At 43.1% G+C, this 27663-nt stretch overlaps 1 protein-coding gene across 15 annotated transcripts in view; it reads left to right on the plus strand.

The window, feature by feature from the left end:
- Positions 1 to 469: 469 nt before the first annotated feature.
- Positions 470 to 27663, plus strand: part of DICER1 (dicer 1, ribonuclease III) — a 100795-nt gene continuing 73601 nt past the window's right edge. For 2 of the 15 annotated variants that reach the window (XM_039534747.1, XM_039534745.1), the window contains exons 1-4: positions 3242 to 3365; positions 19402 to 19467; positions 20651 to 20751; positions 23867 to 23944. The gene's annotated coding sequence lies outside the window, so the exon portion shown is untranslated. Of the gene's footprint in view, positions 485 to 1300; positions 1434 to 1832; positions 2189 to 3126; positions 3366 to 19401; positions 19468 to 20650; positions 20752 to 21855; positions 22065 to 23866; positions 23945 to 27663 lie in introns of those variants that run through there. The other 13 variants (XM_039534748.1, XM_039534746.1, XM_039534752.1 and 10 more) reach the window with 12 other exon arrangements.

The following is a 27663-nucleotide window of genomic DNA, read 5'->3' on the forward strand; positions in this document are numbered from 1 at the left end:
ACTGTTGTTCTTCGAGATGTATTGCCCATGTCCATTCCGTTACCTGCCCTCCTGCCCCTCTGTCGGAGTTGTTTGCAAGAAGGAACTGAGAGGCCGTAGGGCCGGTGGCACCTGATATAACTTGGCATGAACATGGCACTCTAGAGGGTGCCCCAGCTGGCCCAATGGATACTTCTAAGGCAAAACACTCCGACAACTCTGCATGTGAGTGTGCACACACCTAGAATGGAATTGATATGAGAACACATGTCAAAGAACAACAGTTACGAAAGGTAGGAAACCGTTTTTTCCTATTTGTTTGCATAGTGTCTAGCACAATGAAGCCTCTATCCTGATTGTGGCCTATAGGTGCTACTGTAGTATGTTAATAATTTGAACCCATCAAGTTATACATATGGTTAATTCATGAATACCTGTGTTATTACAATTACAGTGGAGCACCCATAGGGACACACATCTCAAAGAACCTCAGTTATTGTACAGGGTGAGTAACCTTCTCTTTCTTTCCCCCCGCAACGTTCTTCCTATTGTTTGTCACATTCACTTACTGTGTCTGGTCTTAAATCAAACTGTAAGCACTTTGAAGCAGGGACATATCATCTAATGTGTTTGCACAGTGCCTAGCACCATGGGCCTGATCCTAATTGTGGTCTTGATCTTAAGTGGGACCTTTGAGTGTGAAAACAATACAAATGATAATTATTCTGAATCCTTCCCATGTTCTTCCCGCTCTTTGCATGTCCTTTGTGTTGTAAAGTCCCATATGCTTTCCCTCTCTATGTTGAAAGGAGGGATTATTTTGGTGAGAGCCTTCTGCATGATCCTTCAGCTGCCCAAAGGCATGCCAGCTGTGGCAGTTGCTTTACATATCTCAAATATTTTCATTTTCTTTTCCGGATAACTTTAGAGATAAGGGGTTGTTGAACTCTTTGAAGAATCTCAGCATTTGTCATAAATTAATTCCATGTAATAGTTTTCTAAGGCATTTGCTTTCAAAGGCATTTAGACATTTGTCTGTACCTTTGGTGGATTTCCAGCATTCATATCCATATGAGTTGGAAATAACATTTGAGATGAAGATTTGTAGTTTGGTCTTTAAGTTGTAGATTTTTGATGACCAAAACTTATGTAAACCTTGCCAGTTTGTGACGTGATATCCTTCTGGACATCCCCATTGGCTTTCATGTTACTGGCAAGATATGCAAATTAATAATATTAATAATTAATATGATTGATATTGCCCCATTCCTGCAGAGAGAAAAATAATATTTTTTTGGCTATAGCTTACTGAGCCTCCTGAATTTTACAGTGCAAAGATAAATGCAGAGGACACAATATACAGCAGCATGCACATTATGCCATTGAAAGTGAATTGCAGTAGATGAGAAGTGAATTAAGGAATGAATAATTACTTCAGTGGACCCAGGGTTAAGGTAAGAATGAACTCCGCCAATGCTCAGGATGTGGGGAGGGGCAAACTTACAGATCAGCTGGCAGAAGTAGAATGATTGAGGTCAGTGATACCTGTTAGATTTCTGACTTCAGTGGAGTTCCTGAGATGCAAAATTTAGTACGTGCAAGTGCTGGCAAGTCTGTAAAATACCTCACACTGGGCTTATAGGAAAATTTTGCTGCTGGCATCTAGGATGGAAAATGGACTAGAAAGAAGCACTTGTAATGGGGTGAGATCTATCAGCTGTTCCCAACTGACACAGTACATCCTGGTTCCAACAATCCACCCTGTCTTCTGCCTATCCGCCCCAGGGTGTGTATGGGAGGGAAGGGGGTAATGGCATGGAACCTCAGGTTAACAAAATTCTTTCTATCTCTAGTTCCATTTACTGCGCCACCAACTGCCATGGAGTCTTTGGGTTCCAATGTTCCACCCTGCCTGTTGAAGGATGATGCTTGCTAGTTGAATGGCAGTACAAGAGAAAAGCACATGACCCCATGTATGCACTGCATTACACACACAGTTTGTCTGCACCCACCACACCCAGCAGTGAGAGTACAGCTGTGGTGAAGGCCAATTCTTCAGGCTCCAACTGTGTTGCACATAAAATGGACCATCCCAAGGCTGCAATTCTTCAATTGGACGCTGCTGCACAGCAGCAACTCATGCAGCTCACCTAGGCTACAGGAGGCTGTAGGAAGGGGCTGCTGTTATCCAAATGCTGATCAGGCCCAGGTAAATATTTTCTGGGACTATCACTGGAACAGAGATAGTAAAAAGGGGGCCTATGGGCCAGCAGATGCTTTTGAACAAAACCCAATATCATTTTACTTACTTATTTATTATTATTTTCTCTGGAGTCTGGACCTTGACCAAGAAATATAAACCTTGACAAAAAATTGACTACCCCTGCACTAGGACACCATTGTGTCAGTGTGATGACCTCCCCCACCAGAAGTGCTGGAACTAAGAGTGGAGGATGCTGCCGCACCCCCTGGTTTGATGTGGTTTCCATCATATACAGGATTTACAGTTTGGTTCAATGGCTCTCTGCACCCCCATTATACAAATTGTACCCCATCCCTGCCCAGGATGATAGGAAGGGTATCTCTGTGATGCGATACCCCCATCCCACTGACTGCCCAGGGAAGTGGGAGGAGGCATCTATGTGGGGTAACCTCCGCCCCTCCCGCATAGGGAGGTAAGGCTGACAATTTTGCATGGACCTATTACTGGAGGTTTCAGCACGAGCTAATCTTTAATTAAAAATTAATCTTTCAGTTCTTGACGACTCCAGGACAAGCCTGGAGGGTTGGGAACCCTAGTGGGAGGGGGCAGCTATGCGGCATAACCCCACTCCCGCTTATGCGGGGAGGTGAGAGGCGGCATCTGCGTGTGCTACCCCCCACCTGTGCCGGGAGAGGGCAGCTGCGCGTGATGCCATCTCGCGCCACGCAAAGCTCAGCAGGGAATTGAGGGAGAGAAGGAACACACGTGAGTCCGCGGAATGCTCCGGCCGTCCCAAGCGTTTGCTGTCTCCTGTCACCTAATTGGCCTTCCTCTAAACCTTTGACCTCTCATCCTCCTTTTTACTCCAATCGTCTCACTCCTCTCATGGATGGGGGAGGTGGAGGGTGTAAGCTGGGGAGGATGGAATTCTCAGAGCACGAATACGCTGCCTGCGTTGGGCGGGCCTATGATTGTGGGCGGAGGGCTCGGGGCGGTGCTCTATTTGCGTACGGCCGGCCTCGCAGGGGGAAGGGCGGGCAGGAGGCTGTCCCGGGCCCAGGTGAATGGAGGAACCTGACAGCTGGGGGGAGTGAGGAGGCGGCGGCGGGGAAATGGCGGCAGGAGCAGCACAATGAGACGCGGCCTGTAGCGGGGAGGCTCTGGTCTGGGTCCAGTCCGGAAGGTAGGAGGAGGAGGAGGCGGCGGCCCTGGCATGTGTCCTCGTCGACGGCTTCATGGCGGGCTCGGGGACCCAGCACCGGGGATGGGCAGCTTCCGCCGGGCGAGTGGTCACGGCCCGCTCCGGGCATGTGCGCGGCTCAGCCCCCTTCCGCAGGCCTGGGCGCCCGGCTGAGCCTCCCTTCTCTCCCGCCGGGTGCAAGGCATGGTCCCCCTGCCGGAGCCGCGCAGAGCCCCCGGCACAGCCCCCCGCCTGGCTCTGCCTGCCCCGGGCCCAGCCATCCCCCGCACGGCGAAGGGGCTCTGACGGGGGCCTGCGTCCCAGCCCTTCTCGCTGGCTTTGTCTTCTCTCGCCCCAAGGCCGGCAGCACTTGGGGCCTGCTGAGGCGTGTGCGCCCGGCTCCTGGGCCCCGTCCCGGACACCGCTGCCCGCTCAGACGACAGGCCCGTGGCTCCTGGGAGCTGCTTCCCCACCGTCTGCTAAAGGGGCCCTTGTTCTGGGCATGAGTTGCGGGCGGAGGAGAGGAGTAGTTGTAACTTAAAACTCCCCCAAAGAGTAATGTTTTAAGTATCTTTATTATCTTTCTCTTCCTTCGCCACCTCCCGCAGTTGAAACGAGGGGGGGCTGCATGCTGTAAATAGACAGTGATAAAATTGAAAGATCATCCTCCAAAACCTGTATGTAAAATATTACAAAGTGAAAGTAGTGTCATGAAAGCATTTCGATATTCTAGTGCCACATGCTATAGAAAGCTCGACAGAAAAAACAATAAAAAAAGAAAAGTGGGTCATGTATTGATATAACCTGAAACAAACTCAGACACTTCATTGTGTGTTGGTTTTCTTCCAGAGGTAACAGGCCTTCTTTGGTAGAAGATATCTTGTTGATTAGGTATCAGGGGGTAGCCGGGTTAGTCTGTATCCACAGAAACAACAAGGAGTCTGGTGGCACTTTAAAGATTAACAAATTTATTTGGGCATAAGCTTTTGTGGGTAAAAAACCCCTCACTTCTTCAGATGCAAGATTAGGTTAACTTTGATATCTAAATACTTAGATCTTTTGCACTTAATATTATTAGTTGTGAGTGTTCAGGTTTTTTTTGTTTTTAAACATCAAATGATTGTTTAAGCCCAGTGACATGCATTCCACTGGTGGGTGAGAGAGATCCTGCCAATTTAGTTTACAAATCTAGGCACCTCTTCTCCCTCCTCCTCCCCCCCCACCCCAAAAGTGAAAAAACCTTGACCTATATCTTGAGTCAACCAGTCAGTATATGTTTAGTAATGCTCATTCTCCCTCTCCTGAGCCATTGTCCTGTGTCTTGTCTTTCTCTGCTAGATTGTAAGTTCATTGAGACAATGAACATGTCCTTTATATTTGTGAAGTACTATGTACAGAAGCAGAGTTACATACATATTTTTAATAACAGGTCTTTTTTTGATGGTTTGATATAGGCACATATGGGAATTGAGTATATTTTAAAATAGTTTTCTAAAGGGAAGAACCTTTTACACTGGTCACATCTTGTGGGGTCACAATCTGTAGTACTTAATGAAAAATATGAAAACGTTCCTCTTTAGTCGTAAGCAGCTCACTCAGTAAATAGTGATTTTTCTCCTGTTTCTTCACTTTTAATTCATAGAGATAATGGTGCTCGGAACTATTAGATTGCACTAGTGCAATCTGCATCATCTTAGTGAAATTAATCTGATTTTGTAAGGGTATGTCTACACTACAAAATTATGCCCACTTAAGTTATGTCAACATACAGACACTGCAGTAATTAAATTGTTTTTGCATGTCATAGAATCATAGAACTTAAGAACAGAAGGGACCATTATTATCATCTAGTCTGACCTCCCGCAAGATGCAGGCCACAAAAGCTGACCCACCTACTCCTGAAATAATTCTCTCCCTTGACTCAGATGTTGAAGTCCCCAAATCCTGATTTAAAGACTTCAAGTAGCAGATAATCCTCCAGCAAGCGACCCCTGCCCCATGCTGCGGAGGAAGGCGAAAAACCTCCAGGGCCACTGCCAATCTACCCTGGAGGAAAATTCCTTCCCGACCCCAAATATGGCGATCAGCTGAACCCCGAGCATGTGGGCAAGTCTCTTGAGCCAGACACTCAGGAAAAAGACTTTCAATATCCCAACATTGACCCTCGGTACTAATTACCAGTGGTGGCACGTTATTGACCTATTGACTAAATCACGTTATCCTATCAAACCATTCCCTCCATAAACTTATCAAGCTTTATCTTAAAGCCAGAGAGGTCCTTCGCCCCCACTGTTTTCCCTCGGTAGGCTGTTCCAGAACTTCACTCCCCTGATGGTTAGGAAACTTCATCTAATTTCAAGCCTAAACTTCCCGACTGCCAATTTATATCCATTTGTTCTCGTGTCCACATTAGTACTGAGCTGAAATAATTCCTCTCCCTCCCTGGTATTTATCCCTCTGATATATTTAAAGAGAGCAATCATATCTCCTCTCAACCTCCTTTTGGTTAAGGAAAACAAACCGAGCTCCTCAAGTCTCCTTTCATACGACAGGCTTTCCATTCCTCGGATCATTCTAGTGGCCCTTCTTTGTACCCGTTCCAGTTTGAATTCATCCTTCTTAAACATGGGAGACCAAAACTGCACACAGTACTCCAAATGAGGTCTCACCAACGCCTTGTATAACGGGACTAGCACCTCCTTATCTCTACTAGAAATACCTCGCCTAATGCATCCCAAGACCGCATTAGCTTTTTTGACGGCCACGTCACATTGCCAACTCATAGTCATCCTGCGATCAACCAGGACTCCGAGGTCCTTCTCCTCGTCCGTTACTTCCAACTGGTGCATCCCCAGTTTATAACTAAAATTCCTGTTAGTCATCCCTAAATGCATAACCTTACACTTCTCACTATTGAATTTCATCCTATTACTAATACTCCAGTTTACAAGGTCATCCAAATCTCCCTGGAGGATATCCCGGTCCTTCTCCGAATTGACAATACCTCCCAACTTCGTGTCATCCGCAAACTTTATCAGCCCACTCCTACTTTTGGTTCCGAGGTCAGTGATAAATAGATTGAATAAGATCGGACCCAAAACCGAACCTTGAGGAACTCCACTGGTAACCTCCCTCCAACCCGACAGCTCACCTTTCAGTATGACCCGCTGCAGTCTCCCCTTTAACCAGTTCCTTATCCACCTCTGGATTTTCATTTCGATCCCCATCTTTTCTAATTTAACCGGTAATTCTTCATGCGGTACCGTATCAAACGCCTTACTGAAATCAAGATATATTAGATCCACCGCATTTCCCTTGTCCACACTACACTCCTTGTACTGGCAGTTCACATCCTTACCAGGAGTGTTTGCACTGATTTAACTGTCAGTATGGGGCATTGTGGGACGACTTATGAAAGGTAGCAACAGTTGATGTAAGCAACACAGCGTCTGCACTGACTCTGCGTTGGCCTAACTATGATGATCTAACCACTACACCTCTCTCAGAGATGGAGTTATTAAGTTGGCATAATGGGCAAGTTACATTAGCAGGAGCAACATTTTAGTGTAGATGCTTACTGAGTTAAATCAACGTAAGCTGCTAAGTTTCATATTGCTGATACTCTTGGGGTAGAGGAGCTGTAACATAAGCTTCAAGAAAGTTGCTTTCGTTGATGCGCCTGCTTATGTTCAGGAACAGCAGCGACAACACACATGTCTTTTTGCTAGTGGGCAGGAAAGAGGCAGAAAAATAGTAATATCTCTTCTTAGGTTGCAACAATCTTGTCTGGACGCTAGATTATGTGTTGCATTCTTCCAACTCATACTGACTCTGTATGTCCTTGGCTAATTCACTTAACTTCTCTGCTCTTCTGTTTCTCATATGTAATATGGGAATAATTGTTACCTCACAATATAGGGATAGAGGAACATTGTTAAAGATGTGACGATAATGTATTCTCATGTGTTTGGGGGTTTTTTTTAAGTGTAAACTCTCTATTATAAACTTTTCTGGGCTTGGGTTTGTTTTGAGAAAACTACAACATTTGTTCGTGGGCTCACTGTGCGGCCCGCGGGCAAGCAGCAGGGTGGGGCTGCTGGGTTTGCCCCCTGCCTGGGGGGGCCCGCCTCACAGCCCCACGCGCTGCGCTCCAAATGCCCTAATGGCCAGAACCACACACATCCTGTCTCCTGCTCCCCCCACCTGGCGTACAGCAGGTGCATCACTTCCAGGGCCTGCTGAGGCGGGAAGTGCTGAGCGAGGGGAGGGGTACCTGGCCTGGGTACCCCTCGAGCCGCAGCTGGGGCGGGGGGGAGGACTGGCCTGAGACACCCCCCCTCAGTTGGGGGCGGGGCGGCTACTGTGCTGGTTGGTCCCAGGGTGGCCTCTGTAGTGATCCGGAGGGGGCGGGGTGGGGGGAGTTGAACTGTCTGTGGGCAGCCAGGAAATCCCCGGGGGAGAGGTAGGGGTGTGTGTGTGTGTGTTGCACCTGCCCTGCCCCAACTGCTGCCCCTTCCCTGGCCCAGGGACCTTCCCACTCCCTGGCCCCTATCACACTGCCCCCGCGCCCCTCGAGCTCCCTGCGGCCCCTGTGTTTGTGTGTTGGACAGTCACATCCAATCCCTTCACACTGCCCCCCTTTCCCCTAACCTTAGTTCATAGCCCCAGAAAATCACTTCAAACTGTCCCCGTTTCCCCCTCCCCTTATTTCATGGGGGGATGATTCATAAAAATTTTTAAAATAATAAAAAAAAATTGTTTGCTTTTAATTGAAAAATTCTTAATAAAGTATCACCCTCCCCTCCCCCCCACACCTTCCTTTTTGTCCCACAGCTGTTTTGGTGGGGTGGCGTTGGGGAAGGAGGGTTTGTTTCCACGGGGTGGGTGGCGCTGGGGCAAGGGATGTGTTTTGGGGGGGCTGGATGGCACTGGGTGGGGGGGTTGGGTGGGGCTGGGAGGTTTCGGCCCTCAGCTGTTTTCTTTGGAGTAATATGGCCCTCGCAGCTTTGAGTTGTGCAGGCCTGGCTTAAGGGTTAACATCCTTTAGTAATTGAGAGATATTTAAAAAACTAAGTTCAGAGCCATTATGGTTTAGTGGATAGGCTGCTGACCTGTGGACTATCCCTAGCTCTGTCACTGAACTGCTTTGTGACCGTGGGAAGTTACATAGCATCTGTGCACCTATTTTTCCTTCTTTCCTTTGCATATCCTTTCGATTTATATTGTTAGCTCTTTGGAACAGGGATTGTCTTTTACTGTAATTGTACTTTTTCTAGATGATGATTCCTGTTGATATAAATGTAATACAAATTAGTAGTAATACATGTTACCTGGGAATTTTCTTAGGCAAGAGGCCCTTAAAAATTTTAGTTTGAAACTTGTGTGTGCCATGTAGTTAAAAGTATGATCACTAATAGAGGATGCTTGGTGTGGGTTTTTTTAATTTATGGGGATAGCAACAAGTGTGGTTAGGCCCTGTAGCTTCGTTTTGATTTGAGACTATGTATCCATTGTGCTGGTCCACCACCCAGCCAGATTGCACAGCTTGTAAGTTGGTGTCATCGATAGATTTTTTTTTTCCTGTTAAAACAATTAAGGAAAAAATAGTGTTTTACAGGTAGTTGAATTTGAATGACCTTTTTAATAAGTAAACTTGAATAATAAGTCTGCCACATCTCTGATATATAAATCAGAAATGATGTGATCTTTGTGAAAATGTCTTTGGAAAATACCCTTGATCAGTAAGTAGAAGTCTATCTTTTAGTTACTGTTAAGCAGTCTACTACCGTGTTGTCTGGATAATCTCCAGGATTTTAAAAACAGTGGCGCTATCTGAGTTGCATACATGGATGCAAGAGAGAGAAGCAAAGGTTCCCTACAGCAGATTTTTTTTAAAAAAGTGGCTTCTACCATTTTTATTGCTTTATACTGTGTAAAGAGGGCCTGAAAAGTTCTTTCTAAAAAGGAAAAAAATTAGAAGTATTTGGATTACTAAAATTGGTCTTGCCACTGTTGCTGGAGTACTTCTTGGTTGTCTCAGAGCAGGTGTATTGTGAGCTGTCTTGATTAAAGTGGCAATTTTTGACTAGGACTTTTTCTTCAGAATGTTCATTAACTGGTGTTAAACAGGTGTTAACAAAACCAAATTATTTTTAACAGCCTTTCTAAAAATTCCTTCCTTTTTCAGTTGCTCAGCTTTCACTCTCCTAATTCATATTTTATAATATCATTAGTTCTCCAGTCACCATAGGCTTCCAGATTGGGCAGCCTGAATTTTCTGTTTAAGACAAAAACATCTTTCAGATTTTATAAATTGTAGAGAAGCAAAAAAGCACAGTGAACTTTGCAGGTTATCTTCAAAGCACTTAAATTTTAGTTGAGGTAGGTCCCTCTAATCCATTCTTCACTGGAGTAAGACATCAAGGGTAATTCATCCTTTGAAAGTTAAAGTTACCACTTGCTGTTAATATATCTTAAGTTTGTATCAGTTCAATTCACAAGGCTGGATCAAGGTATTTTGGATTATGCTTTGAATAGATAAATATATTTTATTAGACAGAATTGAAAGTAGTTGGGGAACCATCAGAAGATGCACAGTATGGTGGAATTTCTCTTGAACAGTGGTAACTAGAGCATTTAATCAGGAATTTTCCTACTGGGATCTTTTGGGGAAAAAGCGTGACTTATAACAGATGAAAACATTTTGGAGGAGCCAGGTGTGCTTTTTGTTTTTAAGTTTTTTTGGGGGGGAAGGGAGAGATTATAGGTGCTCCAGGTCTGTACTTTACCTTGAAGTAGTTCATTGAAAGGAACTGGGAGAATGCCAAAAAGGTTTGATCTTCATTGGTCTTCGACAGACATGCAATCAGGTCCCAAGAGACAAGTAACTTTCTCTATGGCTTACTTAACATAGTTAGTGCTTTACTTGTGTAGGACCTGAGATGTGAAACCTGTGTCTTGGTTAATAGTGAGTGCTCTGGCTAAACTGCAGTCTGTTCAGGGCTGCATTTTACTTATGCAGAATGGAAGGGGAGTTCCAGTAAGGAAAGTCATGGTTTCAATAATACTGTTTACAGATAGACAACCTGATGGTCTTTATATCAGTGGATAAGGGTCTACAAGGAATTACTGGATAGCATTTAGTGTATGTTGTGGCTGGGATGAGGAGCAGGTGTTCTTTTCTGGCAGGATTTCAAGCAATATGCCTGTAACTATTTAAAAAATGGAAGTTGATTGCCAAGAATATTTATAATTTCTAAAAATGTCCATCAGTCCATTCTATCCCTGCTGCCCACCACCACTAATGTTCTCTCCTACTAAACTCAATCACTTTCTCCCTGAATAATCAATAAGGGACTTGCTTCTGGAGCTCTGTTTATTGCCATTAGAGCAAGACTATTAACACAAGACAGCAGGAAAGAAGATAAGTTAGTGTGTGTTTCTCAGCAACAGTCAAAAGCCTGTTATCCAAATCTCTCACTCAAGCTAAGTAGCTTCATGTTCCATGATATATAAAATACCCTCTTTCCTTTATTCAATTAATTCTATATCCCACACTCCTCCCTTTCTCTCACTTTCCATTTAGATACTTAGTTTGTTTTAGATGCTTGATTAGGATAGCTGGTGCAGTCTTCTTGAGCTGCTTATGTCACAAAAATTGGCTAGGTAAAGCCATGATTTGGACCAAAGTAAGTGTTTTGAAGACTTTCTGTCTAATATGATATCTGGGAAGAAGAAACTAGATTGAACAAACTTGTGTGTTTGGATATCTAATGAAAGATTTCAGCAGCTTCATAAGCAAAGAGCTAGCTACTGTGAAATCTAATAACAAAGGTTAAATTTGGAAAGAAGCTAAACTCCCACATCTAAGCGTTTGGTTACTCAAAGCAAGTCTGGAAAGGAGTAGGAACAGAGCCAGGTGGATAAAAATCATGATTAAATTTTTTTTTAAATGTACATGTTGCTAGTGTTTATACTTTCCATTTTTGAAGTCTTAAATTGCTAAAGTGGATATTTTGTACTTGTTTCTCTAGTTTCCTAATTGTTACATGTAAAATCTAAAATTATAGTGTCTTTTTTTTCTAAGAAGTTTCTCATTTAACAGGATGATCTATGGAAAGACTAAGATTCCATTAATATCCTGCCCATGAGAACAACACAAAATTGATTAGCAAATAACCTGCACTATATTTACCAGTAGCACCGTCTTCTGACACACTGAATTTCCACAAATCAAGAAAGCTGAACAGCTTCAACCTGGCTGTACTCCTCTAGCAGGCGTTATCATTTGAAATTAATGGGACTTATGCTCCAAAGTCATTTAGGTGCTTTTGACAGTGTCAGCCTTGGGTGCCTAAGTATGGGCTTTGGAACCTAATTTTAGATTTCAGTGTTTGAAAATTTTAGCCTTTGTACAAAAAAAGTTCACAATAACTTTGTCAGTGTACTGAAAGTCTAAATAACTTTTCATTGTTAATGCTGCAGCAGTTTTGTTTTGAAATGACAAAAGATTTAATGTCACTAAGAAAGTGTTAATAAAAATACAGGTTTAGTACCTGATGCACATAGCATGCTTATCTTTAAGCATATGTGTAGCCCCATTGAAGTCAATGGCACTAGTCATGTGAGTTAAGCTATGTACTTGCTTCTTGCCTGGTCTACACTACAAACTTAGGTTGACATAAGCCATGTTAAGTCTGTCTAATAATATGTGTCTACATTACCGAGTCCCTTCTGCCGACCTAGGTGGTCTCTAAAGTCCGCTTCTGTACTCCACCTTTGCGAGAGGCATATCGCTTAATTCGACATCCACGGGTCGACATAGGGATAGTGTAGACACTGCGTTGTGTACTTCAAATGAATTGGCCCTCAGGAGGTGTCCCACAGTGCTCAGCTGTGACTGCTCTGGGAAGCACTTTCAACTTCACTGCATGCCAGCCAGGTACACAGGAAACAGCTGCTCCCCTGTTAAAGCCCCAGGAACTTTTGAATTTTCGTTTTCTGTTTGATAAGCATGGAGAGTTTGCCAGCACAGCTGATCATGGAGACTCAAGGCCATAAATGCGCTCCAGCATTGACTACACAGGAGGTGGAGGATCTTATTGCCATGTGGGGAGAAGAGTCTGCAGGCAGAGCTCTGATCCAGCAGAAGACACGCTGATATCTATGCCAAGATTACATGGGGAGAATGGCTACACCAGGGACATGCAGCAGTGCCACGTGAAAATAAAGGAGCTTCGGCAAATATGCCAGAAGACAAGGGAGGCAAACACTTGTTCTGGTTCTGCCCCACAGACGTGCTTCTTTTATGAGGTGCTACGTGTGGTGAAGCACTGGAATGGGTTACCTAGGGAGGTGGTGGAATCTCCTTCCTTAGAGGTGTTTAAGGTCAGGCTTGACAAAGCCCTGGCTGGGTTGATTTAGTTGGGAATTGGTCCTGCTTTGAGCAGGGGGTTGGACTAGATGACCTCCTGAGGTCCCTTCCAACCCTGATATTCTATTCTATATTCCATATGCTATGAAGCCGTTGTGCTTTGAACCCCCCACCCCCACCCTGCACCTAGGGCAGTGGGGCTTGGGCTTTGGCACCCTCCCCCCCGCCAGGGCAGTGGGATTTCGGCAGGCTCAGGCTTCGGTCCCCTCTCCTGGGGTCATGTAGTAATTTTTGTTGTCAGAAGGGGGTTGCAGTGCAAAGACGTTTGAGAACCCCTGATCTAGTCTAATTTCCTGCACATTGCAGGCCACAGAACCTCACCCCTCAGTTTGGTAGTAGGCCCATAACCTTGGGCTGAGTTACTGAAGTCCTCGAATCATAAGACTTCAAGTTACTGACAATCCACCATTTATTCTAGTTCAAACTAGCAACTGACCCATTCCCCATGCTGCAGAGGAAGACAAAAAAAACCAAAACAAAAATCCCAAAACAACCCAGGGTTTCTGCCACTTTGATCTGGGGGAAAATTCCTTCTCAACCCAAAATATGGCAGTCAGGTACACCCTTAGCATGTGGGTGAGACCCACCAGCCAGACACCTGGGAAAGAGTTCTCTGTAGTCACTCAGAGCCCTTCCCCTTTAGTGTCCTATCTCTGGCCATTGGAGATTGCCTACAATGGCATATGGCCAATCTCGCCATACCTTCCCCTCCATAAACTTCTCAAGCTCTGTCGTGAAATAAGTTAGGTTGTTTTGCCCCCATTACTCCCTTTGGAAGACTGTTCCAGAACTGTACTCCTCTGATGGTTAGAAACCTTTGTCTACTTTCAAGCCTAAACTTCCTGATGCCCAGTTTATATCCATTTGTTCTTGTGCCAGAATTGGCCCTCAACACAAATAACTCCTCTCCCTCCCTGGTTTTTATTCCTCTGATGTATTTATATACAACAATCCTATTTCCCCTTCGTCTTCATTTTATTAGGCTAAATAAGCCAAGTTCCCCAAGTCTCATCTTGTAAGGCAGGATCTCCATTCCTCTGATCATCGTAGTAGCTCTTCTCTGTATTTATTCCCATTTGAATTCATCTTTCTTAAACATAGGAGACCAGAACTGCAGACAGTATTCCAGATGAGGTTTCACTAGTGCCTTGTATAATAGTGGTAACATTTTCCTATCTACACTGGAAATACCTCACCTGATGCAGCGTATGATTGCATTAGCCTTTTTCACAGCTGCATCACATTGGTGGCTCATAGTCATTCTCCTTCTCTGTCGCTTTCAACTAATATAGCCCCACTTTATAGCAAAAATTCTTTTTGTTACTCCTGAAGTGCTATTTAAATTAAACTTTGCGTTATTAAATTTCATCCCATTTCTGTTACTCCAGTTTTCAAGGTTGACCGTATCTTCTTGTATGATTCCTATTGTCCTCCATATTGGCAGTACCTCCCAACTTTGTGTCATCTGTAAATTTTATTAGTGCACTCCCACTTTTTGTACCAAGGTCATTAATGAAAATGTTAAGTAGATTGGTCCCTGGACTAATCCTTGAGGAGCTCTAATCGTAACCTCCCTTTCCAGGTCTCACTCCTGCTCCTCCTTTCCATCTCATGGCCAGCTAAAGGAATTTTCTGTTTTGTAATAGAGTGTAGCTGCTGGAATAGATTCACTCCCTGAGCACCAGATGTTTTCCCCATACTTTCCCTTGCAGCCAGAGGTCTTTGGGTGCCTTTTGAGTCACTTCAAAATGAACTGGAGCTAATTGAGAAGGTCCAGCAAGGTGGTTTTGGCACCTGAACATTAGTCTTGTGCCCCTCCCCCCCCCCCTTTTTTCAGGATTACCATTTTACTTCCAGTGGAACCTCCACTTTGCTGGCAGTCTGTTTGGGATCACATCGGGAGAGCTGCAGAGCAGTCTTAGGCAGGGTGTTATCTTTATCTGCTCCTGTTCCAGAACCTGCATCATACTGGAAAGACTACAACCATATTCAGATAGGAGGAGGAGAAAAACACCTTCAATGGCACTTCACACAAATATCCACCATAACTACTTCCATTTGTCCTGAGAGTACCCTTTTTTTCCCCCTGCACATACTCCTTCTGCGAAACCCTTAAATCTTGTAATTTCAGAAATGTTCCCTGCAGTGTACTTCAGAGCTGTGTACTCATACTCCCTATACTGGATTTACAACTCAATAACTGTCTATAATACAGTCAATTAAGGGGAAGGAAGTAATTTCCTGTGCCCGTGGTTGTGTGTTAATACTCTGTGGTTCCCTTTTAACTGAAAGTCTCTCCCAGCCCTACTTGTACTTAGCCTCAAAGCAGTTTGTAAGAATATAGAGAAAGTTAGGGCTAGTTAGAAAATTTTGTACTGTCTTCACTCTCAAAGCTCTGCAGTAGGCTTCTATGAAAGGTTGTGGAATCCCCATCAATGGAAGGTTTTTAAGAACACATTGGGCAAACACCTGTCTATGATGTCTAAGTTTACTTGGTCCTGACACAGCACAGGGGGCTGGACTTGATGGCTTCCTGAGGTCCCTTCCAGCCCTACATTTCTATGACTCTGCCTCTAATGGGTTTTCTAGCCCTATTCATAACTCAAGTAGGAGTAGAGAGGTTATTTTACGACTCTGTTTGGCACTGGTGCAACTGCTGCTGGAATGCTATGTCTAGTTCTGGTGATCTCAATTCAAGACGGGTGTTGATAAATTGGAGAGGGCTCATAGAAGAGCAACGAGAATGAAGAGGATTAGAAAATCTGCCTGTTAGTGACAGAGTCAAGGTGCTCAATCTGTTTGGTTTAACAAAGAGAAGGTTAAGGGGTTACTTGATTACAGTGTATAGACAACACGTAGTTAATAATGGGCTCTTCAATCTAGCAGAGAAAGACATCACATGATCCAATGGCTGGAAGTTGAAGCTAGACAAATTGAGACTGAAAATAAGACATAAACTTTTAATGGTGAGAGCAATTAACTGCTGGAACAGTTTACCAAAGTCGTCATGATAGTGAGATTTAAGTGCCCCAGTATAGACACTTCAGAGTAGAAGCTCAACATTCTGAAAATCAGACTATTTAAAGTTGTCTCAGGTGTGGGCACTCCAAAAATGAAATTCCCCAAATCACTAGTCACTTCTGAAAATATACACCACTGTTCTGTGTAATCATAGTAGGAGGAATGTTCCCACGTGATCAGTAGTTCGGTTCACAGTAGTGACGAGGAAAGACTTTCTTAATGTTTGTTTGCCCTTAAACTATTTGCTTAGGAGGCTACTTGGAACCTGATGTGAGTTTTGGTACTGATTTCAATGGCAAAAAGATTGGGCCCATGGTTATTAAGAAGTCAGACAGTAAGGGTAATTGCTGACAGAATTTTAGCCCCACTTATAATTAGGATAGTATTTTATTTTACTGTATGTATCTTTTTTTGTGTATAAAATGTCTATTATTTATAATGCTAATAATTGCATCTAGTCAAAGAACTAATGTTTTTTGGTTACTGTAATAGTGTCATGGCTTTGTTTTGTTGCATTTTGTTTTCTAAAGAATAGTTAACATTTAAACACTGCTAAACTTAGGAAAAGGTTTATTTGCTACTTAATGTTACTATGGGCTGCCAATCACCCTGAGTTGTCAAACTGCTAGTTTATTCCTTCTGAATGCTTTGTTTGGTACTGAATGGAAGAATGGAGATTTTTTTTTTTTTTTAATCCCGGAGATTTTGCATGAAGTCTTTAGCAATTTTAGAAATGACTTGGCTACTGTTGACATAAATACTGATTCTGCAATGGGACCCATGCTCGCAACCCTTACTCCTGCATGGAGATCCATTGACATGAGATCAGTTGTGCAGCTCCAGCAGCAGGATAGGGGCCTAATGAGTTAATTTTGTGAATTATTTTTAATAATTCCATGATTCCCTATGGTTTTAGTAGAAAATTAGTGTAGCAATTTGAGGGGAAAAACTTCTGTATTTCAAACTATAGAAGATTTTTAAATCAAGCAGCAGCTTTGATAATTTGTATTGGAAAACACTGTCATTACCACACTTCTGGAGGGTTTTTTAATTCTGAAATTGTATTTTGGCTTTTTTTCTGGCAATCTTTGAATTACTAACTATAGATAAAATAAATTTTAAGTTTTTATTCTTTTTACAGCACAGCTCTTTGAATTACTTTTTAGATACCACAATGCTTGTGAATCAGTGTCTGCCCTTTCTACTGGCCTGGTGTGTTTTAGCTAAATTTACTGACATTTGGCTGAACTTTAAGTAGCAATTAGCCAAAATGCCTGGAAGATTCTTTCCAAGGTTTTCAGAAGTGACTATTGAGTTTGGAAATGATATTTTTAAGTGCTCAACTTGAGCTACCTTAAAGATGCCTGATTTTTAAAGGGTGGGTCCTCAACACTTTCTGAAAATCAGGATCCTTTAAAATGTGTATAGTTAGGCCTCCCAAATCAATAGTTACTCTTGGAAATCTCAGCTTTTAGCTTTAATTATAAGTGATTTTTTTAATATTGCATAAACAACTCAAAGAAAATTTTAGTTAATCATACTGCTAAACTAACCTTGTAAAGCTTATGAACCAGTCATAGCAAGTCCCCATGTTATAGTGTTCATAGAATATTAGGGTTGGAAGGGACCTCAGAAGGTCATCTAGTCCAACCCCTTGCTCAAAGCAGGGCCAATCCCCAGAGAGATTTTTTTCCCCAGAGCCCTAAATGGGCTCTGGGGAAAAATATCCATATATTTAATATTCAATCCTCAAGGATTGAACTCACAACCCTGGGTTTAGCAGGCCAATGCTCAAACCACAGAGCTATCCGCTTAATGAATGTGTTTTTGTCATTTATTTTACCTTTATTAATCACAGATGAATGTGAGTCCTATTATCCTACAAAAATGAAAAACCTACTTTGTCTATACAATTTCTTTCTCCACAGTAACACCATCGTACATTAAATATCTTCTCTTTCTAGTTTTGTCATTTAGTAGTGTCATGGTTTCCCCTTTTCTTCTTTGTGTTTTTTTAACACGCTTCCCACTTACTGTAGATTGCTTGTTCAGTGTGTAGTAAAAGAGACCTTTGACTAAAATTTGACTGGTATCTGCAACATACTGCAGTGAAGGAAGGGAGTGGGTTTTGTAGTTTTAGGTTTGTTTGCTATTGCCATCATTCGGCAGTGCTCACTGGCAAGTTGTTGATTCCTTTGGCCTTCAGACAGGAAGGGTTGGGTGTCTGCTGCAACAGGTCTTTGTCCAAGGTTTCAACCAACATCATTTAGATGCTAATGTGTTGTAAACTTGCTGTTTTGTACTAGAATTTGACTGAGTTTCTGGTATGTGGCCTATCTGGGATACATGTTAGTTTTGGCCTCAAAAGGGCCTATTGTGCTGAAGGGCAGTCAGTGTCTGTGATTCATTGATGCCCTCAATTAAAATTTCAATCCCCTGTTTTACAGCTATGTAGTGTTAAAACAGAAGTCAGTGAATTTTTCATGAATCAGTGATACTTAGTCCATTTCCATTTTGTCGCCTTAATATATTTGCCTCCTACATTAATAATCAAAAACTAATATTATGTAGTGTGTGAAGTTAGATATTATGCCAAAGGATTGTGGCATTTGTTTTCTCTGATGCACAGAGGTAGTCAAAATATATTATTATAATGTTAAACTTTTAATTTCTAATGATGTACTAATCTGAACAGAAAAAATTCTGCTCCCCTTGTGGAGAGAACCATTTCTATCTTTAACAAGTTTTTTTTACCAGATTTAGCAATTTTACTAGATAGAAAACAGTGATTTCTTTAATAATATACTAACAGCATCTGAAATGATTTTACTGTTAGACCGTATGCTATTTCAATAGAAATCATGCACGTTTTAGACAGTGCAAATGAGCAATTTGATGGTAACTAACAAATTAGACATAAAAGGAACTCATTAAACTTCAGCTCTGATCACTAAATGTACTAAGTGGTTGTCTGTATTTTCTGGAGAAAAGAAAGGAAAAAAGAAATTTTATCTTGGAGAAAAGGGTCTTTACATGAGACAGAGACATGGCTTAATATGATATCTTGGGATATAAAGTTCAAGCAGTTCTCTTTTGCACAAGAGTACAAAATATATCATCTGATTTTACATACTGTACTCTATATTTTCCTGAATGTAATGGAAAACTCTTTTGTAAAATGAAGTAATAATTGTGTTTGCATTTATTCCACCATAAAACTAATGCATGCTGTAAGCCTTTTAAAGTATGGTGAATATTAAGTTTCTTTAAAACTCCATTTTGGTAATAAATGAAACACGCAGTGAAGGGTTTTTTAAAGCTGTAAATCTAATTGGACTCTAGCAATTACTTTAGCAAATAAAACAGAAAATATGCAAATATCTCCTGAGCACTTAGAACCAATATTTCAGACACTCACTGTCTGTATCCCCAGCCAAGAAAGGACATATGATAATTAGATTTTGAAGGACCATGTGCTGTTGCCACAGAGCGAAATATTAAAATGCAAGAAAACAGACTACCACATGGCATGATTGATTTTTATGGGAGTTCATGTTAAAGTGTTCTTTTTATATTACCTTTTAGGTTACCTAGGGTGAAACAAAATTACAGGCTTGGAAACTCTGGAAAAGCTCAGTAGCAGCATTCGAGGTAAAAATGAACACACTGAAGTAATCTTTAGGAATGTCCTTTTTTGTTAACCTTATTAAAACCAATTAGGATAGAAATTCTTATCAAGGTTCATTTTGTATTTTAACTTTTCAGTAACCATTTGTTTATAAAAATGGACTTTAGAGCTTTTTTCTTTTTTCTTTTTTTTTTTGGTGAATGGTTCAGTCATTCTGGGAATGCTTACACATTGGATGAATAAATTGAGTAACTTCTGTTGCTCCCTTTTCTCTGGGGATGTATATAGTTGTGGATACACGAAGTAGAATTGCTGTTTAGAGACTATCCATACTTTTGTGTTTGAGGTGCAGGTCTGTGGAGCAGCAATTACAATGTTTGTATTAAACTAAATTATTTGTTAAATCCTGATAGTTGCATTTATACAAATGACATTTAAATATATGGATACTTTTTAAATTGAACTTCGATTTTGGATAATGCACCATCTTACTAGAAATTAGTAAGATATGAATGTATTGACATGTTCAGGAGGCAGTAAAATACACTCAGTGCTTTTTTGTGCATTGTGGGTGTTTGTTGAGGCTCAAATTAAAATTTGCACAAAACATAATTTGAACTGTTTTTGCCTTTTTTGTTTAGAAGTGAAATGAAAGGAATGCTTTATTGGTATGTGTGAAAAATATAGCATGATTAAACGAGATACAGAGCTACTGTATTTCTCTAATTGTCATTCTTGTTGACTAATTATAGCCTATTGGTTTTCAGCAGTTGCTGAATTTAAAATATGATTTTTGTAGTAGTTTTAAAACGTCCAGGTAAGATAAATCTTGTAATTTATCTTTTCATTTCTTGCTGAGTCTTCCTTTTTTGAACTTCCATTTCTTGAAATATTTTTTACTCATTTTAAAAAATGCAAATTCCAAAATTTTTACATCTGATTCTTACTATTAAACTAAAATACTGGAGACTATGTTGTCACTTTCAGGATAAACCTTTAGCACAAGAGCTTACCTTTCCTGTGCACTGATATACATTTCTCTCGATGGTTTTGAGAAATTACATAAGGGACCTTTATATTACTACTTATGACCAAAATATTATTGTCTGTTCTTTTACAAATTCCTTGTAGTTTGCACTATTTACAGAATTTTTGAGCTATCCTTTTTTAATTCCACACTGATGATGTTCATTTTTTTCATTTTAGAGCAGAAGCTTGCAAATGATGCAATTAATGTACAAACTGATATCATGATGTCAAAATGCAGTTCAAAGAACACAAACACAGAGATCTCAGAAATTAAAACGGTAAGTCTATGCTTTATAATATGAGAGAAACAGATTGCGAACAAGTGTGTGTGTATCAAATTAGGCATTAACGTGTTTTATTGAATTTCTTTAAATGGCTAAACCTTTAGAACAATACTGTAAAGGCTTTTTAGGTTCACAGTCTAGGCTAATATAAAATTATTGAATAATCTGTAGTTTAATTTTATATAAATACACACAATTTTTACAAAGAAGCAGCTTTATTTTCTCCATAGGTGCGGACTATGTAAGAGGCAGGTAGCTAACCAAAAACAATTATAAATACTTCCCATTAGATTAGTCATAAACTTACAGACCTTTAAAAATTTTATGAAATATAATATGATTAGAAATGTTTAACTTATTTTTAAATTTCAACGATATTTTAGATTTAAACATTTGCAGTGGTGTGAACTCAAGCATTCTGATGCAAGTGAATTAGACTCAGAACGAATATATATATATTTTTTAAAAGGATGGAAGAGTGGAATCTTGCTTATCTAAACTGAAAGAAATACAGGAAGTAAACAGCACAAAATAAGTCAGATTTGATTAAAAAGTACTTTGTTTTAATAATAAGGCAAAAAAAAAGTAAGGATTTGCACTTGACTCAATTTTAGCTCCATATATAACTTCAGGAGAAGAAAACACTGTCACAGTTACTTTTCATAGCGGGTAAAAGTGTGTTTTTTTTTTTTAAGTTCTCTAGGAGGTTTCACAATGAAGAGTGGTGCAGAATGTATTTTTTTTATTTTTTTTAATTTACAGTAGTGTGCTTCTGTCTGTGCTACATTTTTAGCTAACCTGGAACTCTGCTCAGTTAACTGATGGGGTAAACGTGTGCTGTACTGATTTTTGTGACTGCTGGGAGCCAAGGCTGCTCTGACATAAGCTTGAAATGGCCCCAATGAGCAATCACACGAGGCTGGGACCTCTGGAGCTGGGTGCTTTGGCTACACTGCCTCTGTCAAGGCTAATTCTTCACTCTGGCACTTCGAGTGCAGAAGGTGGGGGCCTGCAAGGATTCTAAAAATTAATACTGGCCACTCCAGGCTTGTATTAAACTCCCAAGGTTACAGCTTTTCTCTGACCTTAAATTGGTAGATGCTGCCACCATCCAAGTGCAGAACCCCTTAGAGCTCAGGAAGGCACTCTTGGGAATTTCTTCCTGTTGGGTACCCTCAAGCCCGTTTATCCCCCCCACCCCCGGGAAGAGCTGAGGAAGGAAGGAAGGAAATCAACTGTTGCCACCAGCTAATTAAACAACGTGCACAAACCTATTAAGAAACATAAATCCAATTCTGTTTTTAAAGGTAAATTTTATTTAAAAAAAAAAGAGAGAAAGAAAATGCATCTGGGAACTCAGGCTATTGCTAGATTTTAAAAGAGCAACTACAAGAATTAAGCACCAAGAATAGCTTTCTTGAGGTCCAGCTTAAAGGTTACAAGCAAAACAAAAGCACCTGGGGTTAGCACAGAGGAATCCACAAGCCATAAAGAAATAAAAGGGATAAACCTAATTGTGTCTTCCTAGATGTTTCCTGATCTATTTGCATATCTAGGGTTTTAAATGAGTAGTTTCTAGGTATCATACTGATAATTTTTTCATACCTGGCCCAAGCTTCTTACAGCATATTTGCTGCCCTGGCCGCCTCTCCCCAGGAGAACAAACACAGACAGACAAAAAGAGGAGTTTTTTCTTAATTTTAACAAGTTCTAGCCTTCCCATTGGCTATCTTGGCCAGGTACCCACTCACTTCCTTTTACCTATGCATAACAGTGAGACTTTTTAACCCTTTACAGGTAGGGCAATTAGAGAACAGTTATTAAGAGGGATTTTATAGCTGCTGGCTGGCTGGGTGTCTATAAAAGGGAGCTACTGCCCCCCCCCCCTTCATTTACCACAGCCTCCTAGCCTCTGAACACCCCCAGTATGTCCTCTGTGCCAAGGAGGCCATAGAAGGGGAATCTGTGTAGTGCCAGCTCTGTCACTGAGCACTACACAAGGCAATCCTTAGCTGTCTGTTTACGGCAGCTTTAGAGCCCCTCTCCTCCACCCCTTTGCAGGGTGGTACAAAAGGGCTATAATGTGGACCAGAATCTGGCTCTATGCATCTTTGTTCTGCCAAAGTGGGAACTTTCCTTTCTAAAACTTATGGACACTGTTTTGTTATTTCTGAGGCCTGGTCTGCATTAGAAATGTTTGCTGACATATCAGTGTCAATTAGGGGCGTGCCAATTTGTGCACTGGCAAAAGAATACACATTATATGCCGTTGTGCCAGCATAAAAGCCCTTTTGCTGGTATAGCTTATTTCACTCTGAGAATTGGTATAAACTGTGCCGGCAAAATCACTTTTTTGCTGGTGTAAACTGCATCTACATTGGATGATTTGCTGGTATATCTATACTAGCAACCATTTTCTAGTATAGACCTGACCTTAGTGTCAGTTCTTTAGTCTCCTTTCTCATTACCACAGTTTTAACCTAGGACAGGTGGGCAAACTATGGGCTGCGGGCCATTTCAAGCTGGCCTGCAAGCTCCCACTGGGGAGCCGGGTCGGGGCCGCACCACGCTGCTCCCGGAAGCCAGGCCATGGCTCCTCTCTGAGGGTCGCGGGCTGCTCCACACCCAGAAGCCAGAGAAGGGTCATGCCACTGCTTCCGGGAGCCGCTTGAGGTAAGCGCCGCTCGGAGCCTGCACCCCGAGCCACTCCCCTAGCCCTCTGCCTCAGCCCTGATCCTCCTCCCACTCTTCAAACCCCTTGATCCCAGGACAGAGCACCCTCCTGCATCCCAAACCTTATCCCTAGCCCCACCCCAGGGCCCACACCCCCGGCCGGAACCTGCACCCCTGCCCCAGCCTTGATCCCCCCTCCGAACCCCTCGGTCCCAGCCCAGAGCACCCTCCTACACCCCAAACGCCTCATCCCCAGCCCCACAACCAGAGGGCCCCCCCCAACTCCAATTATGTAAGCATTCGTGGCCTGCCATACAATTTCTATTCCCTGATGAGGCCCTCAGGCCAAAAAGTTTGCCCACCCCTGACCTAGAATGAAGGACTTCAAAGGTCCTTAATTTCCTGAGACTAAGTTCTAAATTGTCCACCATTTCAGCAGGTCAGGAAGAATCCGTCAGGAACTCCAGCTGTTGACAATACTACATGGGTTATAGAAGAAGCTCTTCAGAGGCAGGTCAGTCTAACATGAGCCTCAACATAATCCTGATCTTATTAAAATTATTAGAGGCTTTGCTGAGCAACAAAAAAACAGCCTTTTATTCTCTCAGTATGCTTGTTGAGAGAGCAGTATTCTGCTTACATGTTGTATAGCATGTGTATAAAGATATCTTTTTGGTTCACATCTTGTTATACATCACCTTAAAAAGTCTAGGGTTTTTTGGTATAAGGAAATTAAAAATGAGGTTAAATAATTGCACCATATTTCCAGTGAAAGATACCTCAGGGAAACTTGTTCCTAGAGGGCTTTTGAGTATTTCAACTACAATACATTCTCTTTGCACTTTTCTTGAGTTTAAAGAAAACCAACCTGAGATCCCAAACTTTTCTAAGAGATATTGGAAGACAAAACAAAAACTAAGCCCTGGTCTACACTACAGGGTTAGGTTGAATTTAGCCGCGTTAGGTTGATTTTATAATGAACGTGTCTACAGAAGCACCCCCGTTCCACCGACTTAAAGGGCTCTTAAAATCGACTTCTGTAGTCCTCCCTGGCGAGGGGAGTAGCGCTAAAATCGACCTTGCTGGGTTGAATTTGGGGTAGTGCGGACACAAATCAATGTTATTGGCCTCTGGGAGATATCCCAGAATGCTCCAATGTGACAGCTCTGGACAGCACTTTCAACTCCGATGCACTAGCCAGGTACACAGGAAAAGCCCTGGGAACTTTTGAATTTCATTTCCTGTTTGGTCAGCGTGGCAAGCTCAGCAGCACAGGTGACTATCCAGTCCCCTGTGATGCTCCCTTGCTCTCCTGGTTGGAGGGAGGCCACTCAGGCTAGGCCTGTCAGGTCAGGGTCAGAGTATGTCAGACAGGCAAGAGCCCCCAATAGGGCTGTGCGATTATTAGTCACTACCAGGCTTTAGCCTGGCCTTGGGTAGCTCAAGTAGTCAGCCCTTAAACACAGTCTACCAGGGCTGGCAGGGGCCTGGGCGGAGCTCAGGCAGCCACCAAGCAAAGCAGTCTCTAAGCGCTGACTTCTAAGGGAAGCTCCTCTTCAGGGCTAGAGCCTCCTTGTGCAGTGTAGAGGGGGGCGTTCAGCCACCCTGGGTTGGGGTGGCAGGGGGACACGCTTCCACCCTACTCCACCGTGTCCCAGCCCAGGGCCCTGGCAGGGGCACGAGTGGCTTCCCCAGCGTCTGCGGGGATCCAGCCGCAACATGCTGACTGAGCCACGCCAGGCTCTGCAGCCGGCTGCTCTGTGACTGCCCCTGGGCTACTTTCTGCCACCCCAGGGTTCAGTACCTGCGGCTTCCAGGCCTCTTCCGACTCCTCAGGATATACGGCAGCAGGTACTCCGGGCCAGTCCTTGTCAGCGTCTGGGCATCGGGAACAGCCAGGCGCAGGTTCCTCTCGGGGACACAGGAGAAAAGGCAGAGCGTCCTTCTCCATAGGCTCTCCCCCAACTGTGCTATGGGGCCAGCCTTTTATACTTCTGGGCCCGCCCTGGTACTTCTAGCAAGCGGGGGCGGGGCAATCTAGGCCCTGCCCTCCAAGGGGCATGTAATGCTCCCTCGCTCTCCTGCTCTCAGAGGGAGGTCACTCAAGCTCACTACATTCCCCCAGAATTGTAAACGAGCTCCAGCATGGAGCGAACAGGAGACACTGGATCTGATTGCTGTATGGGGAGAAGAATCTGTGCAGGCAGAACTCCGATCAAAAAGAAGAAATGGTAATATATGTGCCAAAATCGCACAGGGCATGGTGGACAGAGGCTACAACAGGGACACGCAGCAGTGCCGCGTGAAAGTCAAGGAGCTCAGGCAAGCCTACCAAAAGACGAAGCAAACGGTCACTCTGGGTCAGAGCCCCATACATGCTGCTTCTATGATCAGCTGCATGGCATTCTGGGGTGGGGGAGCCTACCACTACTCCACCACTGTCCGTGGACACCTGCAAGGGAGGAATCTCATGCAACGTGGAGGAGGATTTTGAGGAGGAGGAGGAGGAGAATACGCAGCAGGCAAGTGGTGAATCCGTTCTCCCCGGCAGCCAGGACTTTTCATCAGCCTGGAGGCAATACCCTCCCAAGGCGGGATCCCCGACCCTGAAGGTGGAGAAGCCATCTCTGGTGAGTGCACATTTGTAACTATATAGTACGTGGTTTAAAAGCAATAGTGTTTATTGTTTGATTTGCCTTGAAGACTTGGGATGCATTCGTGGCCAGCTACTGGAGAAGTCTGTTAACGTGTCTGGGCACGGAGGGGATCCTCCAGGGACATCTCCATGAAGCTCTTCTGGAGGTACTCTGAAAGCCTTTGCAGAAGGTTTCTGGGTATGGCTGCCTAGTCTCCACGCCTATCCAGTAGCAAGTAGTCTGGAATCATTGCAGCACAAAGCATGGCAGTGAATTGTCCTGGGTTTTGGTTGCATTCAAGCAACATTTGGTCTGTATCAGGGGTCAGCAACCTTTCAGAAGTGGTATGCCGAGTCTTCATTTATTCACTCTAATTTAAGGTTTCATGTGCCAGTAATACATTTTAACGTTTTTAGAAGGTCTCTTCTATAAGTCTATAATATATAACTAAACTATTGTTGTATGTAAAGTAAATAAGGTTTTTAAAATGTTTAAGAAGCTTCATTTAAAATTAAATTAAAATGCAGAGCCCCCCAGACCAGTGGCCAGGACCCAGGCAGTGTGAGTGCCACTGAAAATCAGCTTGCGTGCCGCCTTCGGCACGCGTGCCATAGGTTGCCTACCCCTGGTCTACATCTTTCTGTGTTAGCCTCAGGAGAGTGATATCATTCACGGTCACCTGGTTGAAAGAGGGGAATTCTTGTAAGGGAACAGTAAAAGGACCCCATTCATGCTGGCCTGTTTGTGCTTGGCTAAAAGGAGTCATCTCTGAGAATAGCCGCGCGGTGGGGGGAAAGGGGGAAGGGATCATCCCAAATAGCCACAGGGAGGGTTAGGGGGGAGGTGTGTGCTGCACATCCACCCGAAAACTGCAGCCTCTCCTTTTAAATGGCAAACCCAACCAGCATTGCTTGCTATGGGAAAAAAGGATGCTGCAGTTTGCACACATTCCCACATGTTATGAAGGAGTTAGAAGCCAAACCCGTGTACCCTTTGGCTTACCATGGCTGCCTGGAAATGGAATTCTGTTGCCCAGGTGTGTGTGATGTCACCATACCGGCAGGTGCTCAAAATATAAAAAGCAAAATGTGACCTTGTACCTAAAGAACATGTGCTGTTGCTGTGAATTGTTTGATTCACTGTGAAAGAGTCTCGCTTTTGTTCTCAGAAATGTATCATCTTAAATTTTACTCTCCCTTTTTATCCCCCCGCAGGTGCAAATATTTCTATGCTCCCCCCTATCATCTTCATCCCTGAGGTTATCGCAGATTAGAAGGCGAAAAAAATGCACTCGCGATGACATGTTTTCCGAGCTCATGCAGTCCTCCCCCACTGATACGGCACAGCTGAATGCATGGATGCATTCAGTGGCAGAGTCCAGGAAAGCATGAAGTGAGCGCGATGAGAAGAGTCAGGATGCAATGCTGATGCTAATGGGGGAACAAACGGACATGCTCAGGCATCTGGTGGAGCTGCAGGAAAGCCAACAAGAGCACAGACCGCCGCTGCATCCACTGTACAACCGCCTGCCCTCCTTCCCAAGTTCCATATCCTCCTCACCCAGACACCCAAGAACGTTGGGGGGGGGGAGGGCAGA

The sequence above is a fragment of the Mauremys reevesii genome, linkage group 4 (assembly GCF_016161935.1).
Source record: "Mauremys reevesii isolate NIE-2019 linkage group 4, ASM1616193v1, whole genome shotgun sequence".
Taxonomy (NCBI): Eukaryota; Metazoa; Chordata; order Testudines; family Geoemydidae; genus Mauremys; species Mauremys reevesii.